This window comes from Hyaena hyaena, unplaced genomic scaffold (assembly GCF_003009895.1).
Source record: "Hyaena hyaena isolate Hyena2069 unplaced genomic scaffold, ASM300989v1 scaffold_1783, whole genome shotgun sequence".
Taxonomy (NCBI): Eukaryota; Metazoa; Chordata; class Mammalia; order Carnivora; family Hyaenidae; genus Hyaena; species Hyaena hyaena.
The window spans coordinates 2,202-10,305 of NW_024082417.1; the positions used below are offsets into that span (position 1 = coordinate 2,202).

General features: G+C 33.6%; 1 non-coding gene across 1 annotated transcript; it reads right to left on the reverse strand.

The window, feature by feature from the left end:
- Positions 1-7,324: 7,324 nt before the first annotated feature.
- On the reverse strand, positions 7,325-7,431 carry LOC120226650. The gene has a single exon (XR_005527073.1). It is a non-coding gene; the product is annotated as a U6 spliceosomal RNA (small nuclear RNA).
- Between the last annotated feature and the right edge of the window lie 673 nt (positions 7,432-8,104).

Sequence of the window (8,104 nt, forward strand, 5' to 3'; positions counted from 1 at the left end):
TTCTCCTCTAGAATTCTGATGGTTTCCTGTTTTACATTTAAGTCTTTCAGACATTTGGAGTTTATCTTTGTACATGGTGTAAGAAAGTCATCCAAATCATTCTTCTGCATGTTGCTATCCAGCTATCCCAGCACCATTTGCTGAAGAGACTTTTTTCTGTTAGATACTCTTTCGTGCTTTGTCAAAGATTAGTTGGCCATACGTTTGTGGGTCCATTTCTGGGTTCTCTATCCTGTTCCATTGATCAGTGTGTCTGTTTTTGTGCCAGTACCATAGTGTCTTGATGATTACAGCTTTGTAATACAGTATGAAGTCCAGAATTATGATGCCTGTATCTTTGGTTTTCTTTTTCAAAATTACTTTGGCTACTTGTTTCAGAGTCTCTGCCTCCCTCTCTCTCTGACCCTCCCCTGCTCACGCGGTCTCTCTCTCTGTCCTAGAAATAAATAGAACATTTAAAAAAAAAAAAATTACTTTGGCTACTTTTGTGGTTTCATACAAATTTGAGGATTGTTCCTGCTCTGTGAAGACTGCTGGTGTTATTTTGATAATGATTCCATTGAATGTGTAAATTGCTTTTGGTACTATTGACATTTTAATCATATTTGTTCTTCCAATCCATCAGCATGGAATGTTTTTCCACTTTTTTGTATCTTCTTCAATTTCTTTCATAAGCTTTATACAATCTTCCATGTATATATCTTTTACCTCTTTGGTTAGGTTTATTCCTAGGTATTTTATGTATTTTGGTGCAATTGTAAATGAGATCAATTCCTTGATTTCTCTTTCTGCTGCTTCATTTTTGGTGTATAGCTAGGCAACCAATTTCTGTCCTTTACTTTTGAAGGACAATTATGTTGGATACAGAATTCAATATTATTGTTGATGATGCTGTTTTCCTTCACCACTTTAAACATTTTTTTCCACCCTCTTCATGCTTGATGGTAGCTGAGAAGTACCAGAAGAAGTGCCAGTAGTGTGATAAAATTCTTGTCCTTCTTTATCTTTTTCTTTTTTTTAATGTTTTTTTTTTATTTCTGAGAGAGAGAGAGAGACAGCGTAAGCAAGGGAGGGTCAGAGAGAGAAGGGGAGATACAGAATCCGAAGCAGGCTCCAGGCTCTGAGCTAGCTGTCAGCACAGAGCCCAACGTGGGGCTCGAACCCACGAACCGTGAGATCATGACCTGAGCTGAAGTCTTATGCTTAACCGACTGGGCCATCAGGCACCCCATTGTCCTTTTTCTATAGTAAGTTTTGTTATTGTTGTCATTGTTTGTTTGTTTCCCTTCTCTGGTTTATTTCAAGAATTCCTCTTTGTCTTTGATTTACTTCTGTTCAAATATGATTTGCCTAGGTATAGTTTTTTTTCTTTTAATAATTTATCCTGCTTATGGTTCCTTGAGCTTCTTAGATTTATGGATTAATGCCTGCTATTAATTTTGGAGCAAGATCAGTCATTATTACTTCTGTTTTTTTTTTTTTTTTTTATTCTGTCTCTCCCTCTGGTAATCCAATTACACATATGGACATATTTGGCAATTATAATTGTTAACTGGATATATCCATTTTTGTTTGTTGTCAACCTATTAGTTACCTTTAGCATATTAATTATAGTATTTGAAAGGCCTCATCTAAGACTGATTCTTATGGTTGTTTTCTGAAAGTATATTTGTCTTCTTGCTCTTTTGTGTAGCTCATGATATATGTTGAAAGTTGGATATCTTTTATAGGACAATGAACACTAACACAAATAATTTTTACGTCTGTAAATGGGCACAAAATTCTTTCTACTACTTTAGTTCAAACACTTGAACTAAATCAATTTAGAAGCTGACATTCAAATATTCTCAAAATAAAAGGAAAACTAAAGCAATTAATTATCAATATTTGGACACAAACTTTTGGCTTAGGTGATATATAAAGGAAACAGGAAGTATATTCTCATATATATTATGTATATATGTTTATATATCTGATAGGCATATATCAGATATCTAGATAACTTAGTCTGCTATAAATATGTTTATATTTATATATAAAGTGGAATTTCTCCAAGTGGATTTATCGCAGATAAGAATGATCTTACACAGATTATTTCAACATAAGATAATTTAAGAGATAAAACTTATCTCTTAAATTTTATTAGAAGAATATACATCCTGAGTGCTTGGAGCAGAATCAATTTTTTCTCCATTTTATTATAAATAGGTATAGACATTTTTCTGCCTTGTAATGTTTTTCATGACTCGAATCTCTGCATTCCAGATCAACCATAAATAGACACACAGTTAATTTTATGGGGACTAGGAAAAATCTAAAGTCAATTTATGCTAGGTAAGTTCTTTAGAAACTTGCTACTCAGAATATGGTGAAAAGACCAGCAGCCTCAATATCATCTAGGTGTTCACCAGAAATGCAGAATATTAGATCCCATTCCAGATGTATTGAATTTGAATAAGGATCTTAATAAGTACAGGTGAGACAGCACAAATGTTCAAGAAACTCTGCTTTCAAGGACAAATAAAATTTGGCCTGATGCTAATCACTTTCAGTATCTAATCCCTTCAGAATGTTCAGGTTCTTATATGTCCTTTTCCATTTTATAGGAATAGGCTGAAAAAAAATTCAGTAGAAGCCCTCTAGCATTCACATAATATCATTTACTAAGTTATAATTATGATTTCAGCATTACATTTGACCTTTGGATACTTGCAATCCATGAGGGCCTTCATGGGTCCAAAATAATTCTGCCGTATTGAAACTGCTTACCCTTTAAAATAGAGACATACAGGCCTCTGTTATGAGTCTGTCATTTAAAAATAAACCCAGTTGATGTATCACACAATTATATAGAAAAGAATGAGAAAACTCTTTCATTATTGGAGGCCAAATCTAAAATAATAATTTCTTCTAGTGTGTACTGAATTGTTGAGAATCTAAAACTTTGTTTATTCTTCTCCAGAAAATGCATCATACATTATTTTGAATAAAATATAAGATATTCTCTAACCATGTTCTCAACTCAAGGTGAAAGTCATACTTTACATTTAAGTTTCGAGTAATATCATATGTATTTACTTTAAATATAGTTGTGCCTTTTTTTAGTCTATACAATTTGGCAGCTAATATCTGGGTAAACTGACAACATCTAATTACATATACTGCAATATCATATAAATTTCTACAAGTCATAATTTCTAAATTCTCAGCAACAATAAATAATAGGCTTTATATCATTTTTTTGAAACAGAAAATATATTCTAATCTGAGAGGTTTAAGAACATAAGATTTATTATAGGTAAATAATATAGAAAATGATAAATAATTATGCTTACACTCCATTTATTGATATTTCTAAATTATGTGTCACTTTAGAGTAACAGTGTAAACATTAGAATAGCCATTTATTATATGATTCTAAATCTTGCTGTCATATAGAAAAGCCTAGAGGTATTCCTTTTTTTTTTTCTTATGTTTACTTGTCAATTTTTAGCTCTATCCAAGGATGGACAAAATTCATCATTTTTCTGTCCCAGAGTTACATGGTGCTTGTGAACTACTATGTTATTGCTTTAGTTTGTATAGATTTGCAGTTCTTGCATTTTGCTTGAGAGTGTTGTTGAACTGATCCTCTAATGCAAAGTAAAAGTCAGCAAAACCTGCCAACTTTCCCTAGCTTTGGATTGAAAGGTAAAGTCAGAAATTTTCTAAACCAAATTGGAAAAGTGGAAAATAGCCTAAGGACAAAAAAATTCCTAAACTAAAAGAGTAGTTGGAGGCATCATCACAAAATTTGGGATAAAACCGATTTATACACTGAGTACACAGAATATCAAATTCCCTAATACAAGAATTGAGTGTCACTGATTTTATGCTCTTCTATTTTCACTGCACTGTTCAACAAATCTTTTCACTTGTCACAAAGATGAGTCAAAAGAACTGCATGTGGTACAGAATACTTCTCCCAACTTGCTCTCAACTAATCAATTTATTCTTTTCATATTATTTTCCATTCTCAGTTCATTTTTAAAATGATGAATGGCTTAGACAAATACTCTCACAAGTCTTACATGGAAAGAAAGCCATATTCCAAAATAATTATCAAAAAACACTTATTATATGCAATGTCTTCTATTATTTTATTTTATTTATTTATTTTACATAGGCTTCAGACTCAGTGCAGAGCCCAGTGCAGGGCTTCAACTCACAACCCTGAGATCAAGACTTGAGCTGAGATCAAGAGTCAGATGCTTAACCAGCTCAGCCACCCAAGTGCCCCATATGTCATTTCTTTTAAGTTTACACCAGTATGTATTAGAACTAAGAAAAATAAACAGAAAAAATGAAACTATGAAAAGCCATCTTCAAGTCATTCTAACTCTTGATTTGACTCTCATATATGAAAATACTGAGCATTTTCCCATAAATTTTGTTATTTAATATTGAAATATCAAAGTAATGTATTATTGAGATATTTCAATATTTTTCTCTATGTCTAAGAGCTACTTGATAAACTTTAAGTGCACTTTTTGCACCATCTAAATGATGCACATTAGATGATTATTTTTAATCCATAAATCGATAGCTCAGGTGGTATTGTTCTCTAATCTCAGGATATCAAGTTGAGCTGTGGCTTTTTTTTTTTTCTTGCATATCCACTTCACAGGTTTTTGCTTCAGTTTCCTAATTTATAAAATGTGGAGTGTGTGTGTGTGTGTGTGTGTGTGTGTGTGTGTCTGTGTGTCTGTGTGTCTAGATACAGGAATTTAAATCAAATAGAACTGAATTTGTATTTCTGCTTAACCAGTTATTATTTGAAACAAATCAAGCATATTTTATAATTTTGTTGCACTCCTCTGTAAAATACAAATACTAATATCACATCATAATTATAAATATTTTATGAGATGACATATAGTATATATGAGCTCTTGAATTATTATTGTTTACTCAGGAACATATTGGTATTCCTTTGAGTTTAAACATCTCTTCTAAAATATTGTTTATGCCTGTAATTCTGATTTTGGCTGTTCTTACAGCCTTTGGTGGGATACATGTTTTTAAATAAATAAATAAATAAATACACACACACACACACACACACACACACATACATTACTAGAAATGGCTACTAGTCAACCTCTGAAACCTTAGGAAAGTTAGTTCACTCTGGCACAGGCACCATGTTGTGTGCAAGAGAACCCCATTTTCCAGTTAGCTCATTGTCAGGCAAATTTACAAATTCTCTGAGAGTAAATTATCAAACAATAATTCTTGTCTTTCTTTAGCAGAAAGTTGAGATTAAAGAAATTAAATATACAATAAATTCTCCTTAATATCAACACTACTGATAATACTCCAGAAAACAAAAGGATGATTATACTTATGAGCAATAACAGACATATTACAAAATAAGGTATTTTGTTTACAGAACACTTGTGCTTTGTCAGACTTGTACATAGGTTATTTGTAATTTTCAAAGCAAATCTGCTAGATGTGTACTTTCTCCTCTACTTTAAAAGTGAGGAAATTAAGAGTAGGCAATTTCCAAACACACAATGAAATGTGAGATCCAATCTTTATAAATTCCCAATCAAAATGATTGCCACCCTAAGATTTCAGGAGTACAGAAGACAACGTCCTTAAACTTATACCACACAAAGAAAAAGATATTTCTTGGAAGAAATAAAATGTTAACAAGAATGGACATTAGCAAGGAAAATTGTATTGTTTTTTTTCCTTACCGAGCTGATAGGTTGCAGGGTAAAGAAATACAATCTGAATTGGACCCTAAAAGAAGCAAGAGGAAATACACAGAAGGGAAGAGGTGGCTATAATTAGTTACATCTAGTTTCCCCTTTAGTATCTTTCAGTCCAGTAAAATAGTTATTTTCAAAGCATATGTATCCAATAGTCCAGACATTTATCACATATTACACCTTCCAAATACCCTCATTCCTAATATATTAGTATTACTAGTACTACCTGCATGAATATGAATGATATGAGTTGATAATATATCAGTACAGAACCTGGTAACAAGATGGCCTTGTTAACAGAAAGTTTCCAAGATGATTTTTGTGAGGTAATGAAAAGGATTTCAAAATAACCTTTCAAAATTATCTGTTTTTCAAGATAGACTAGCAGAAAGGTAATATTCTTGTCCACTAGAACATCTAACATATATACACACATACATGCACACACACACATCAATTTTCAGACATTTGACATCAAACAGTGAAAGGAAATGATCAATGAAGGAGGATAAGTAAATTAGTTAAGACCAATGCTTCTTTAAGTTTACTGTCTGGAAAGAATTTCCAGGCACAGGGAAAAGAGGGAAGCAAGCTGGAAGTCCAGGGGTCTTTCTGGGTTAAAGGGCCTGACCTGAGTCATGAAGATGAAGGCATCTTGAGTTGTAAGACATACTAGTGGAGAGGAGAAGGCTGGTACACAGAGAGATATAAAACAATCTGCAGAGGGTACCACTCAATTATCAGCTATGTACATTTCAGTTAATGCTGGTAATGAAACTACATGAGGCTAGCAGAATGCTACCTAAAACCAGTAGAGGGAATAATACCCAGTACTTTCCACTTCTGAAATAATTCCTGTCTCACCACCAAAGCAGATCAGCTCAGGAGTCAAATTAGTAGAGTTCACAGAAGGGTCCTCCCTGAGGAGAGGGTCAAAATTAGCCCTGATTAAAGGGTACTGTGTTTCTACTTAAAAACCTTACAAGTAACTCTCAAGAAGATTAAACTACTTTCTAGTAAGTGCATCTCACAGTAAAGATTAAAAACATGAATAGGAATATAAAAGTCATTCAGTGCTCAGCAAGGTAAAATACACAATATTGGTATTGCATATTTAAAAAATTAATAAGAATGCAAAAAAGCAAAATACAATATATAAAAAAGAGAAAACTCAAACCATAGAATCAGGCCAGAAATAATAGATATGATGTAATAGTAGATAACAAGTTTTGTTTTGTTTTGTTTTGTTTTGTTTTGTTTTGTTTTGCAAGTACCTGGCCAACCAATGGAGCCATAATTCAAAACTATTTGTCTGCATTAGTTTCCCAATTTCTATTTACACAGATTACCTGAAATTTAATGGCTTAAACCATACAGATTTTTTGTCTGAATTTTCTGGGGGTTGGAATTCTGAAATGAGTCTCATGGGGTTAAAGTCAATATGTCAACAGCACTTTTTTTCTTCTGTTTTTATTTCTTCTTTCTAGAGGGAAATTCCTTTTTCTTTTTTTAATTTTCCCACTCCTAGAGGCTAATTGTGGCCCTTTCCTTGATCATAGTATTCATCTTCATAGCAACTCCTCTCCTCCCTGACCTCCATCCTTGCCCAGGGGCCATGCTAATCTTCTCTGTATCGTTCCAATTTTAGTATATGTGCTGCCGAAGCGAGCACTCCTCCCTGACCTCCAGCTTCTTGTTTATGAGGCTTTTTGTGATGACATTGGACTCCCCTGAAATGTCCTGGATAATGTCTCCATATTGAGACCATTAATTTAACCACACCTTCAAAGTCCCTTTGCCATATAAGGTAACATATTCACAAGGTTCTAAGATTAGCATGTTGGCATTTTTGAGGGGCATCATTCTGTCAACTGCAGTATCTCTTCTTCCAGGCAAAGTAGTCATTTGGATGTGTCATTGACAAAGTTCCTTCCACTAGGAAGATTTTAAGTTCCTCTTCTCTCCAGATCCACTACAGAGAGCAGCTGTAAGGCTCTAGAAGTTCACTTACAACTGGTTACAGCACAGCTTATAAAACAGGGTCAATTGTTTCCCCTTCTGTGATCACCAGTCTTAGGGAACTCTTCATTAGGCAATATGCATGTATAGAAGCTGAGGTAGGGCTCCAAGAAGTGGACGTGTGATGAGAGTCTGAACCTGTTCACATAACTTATTTATTTCTCCCCAAACTATTCTAGCCTGATTCTCTCTCTCTCTCTCTCTCTCTGTTTCTCCCATTTGAAAGAGGATTCCTGTCACAATGATTAGTGGTGGTACATTATATTGGCAGCTCAGGTTTTATGTTCACTTGATGTCTCATAATAAGCATTCTATTTTAACGAGGT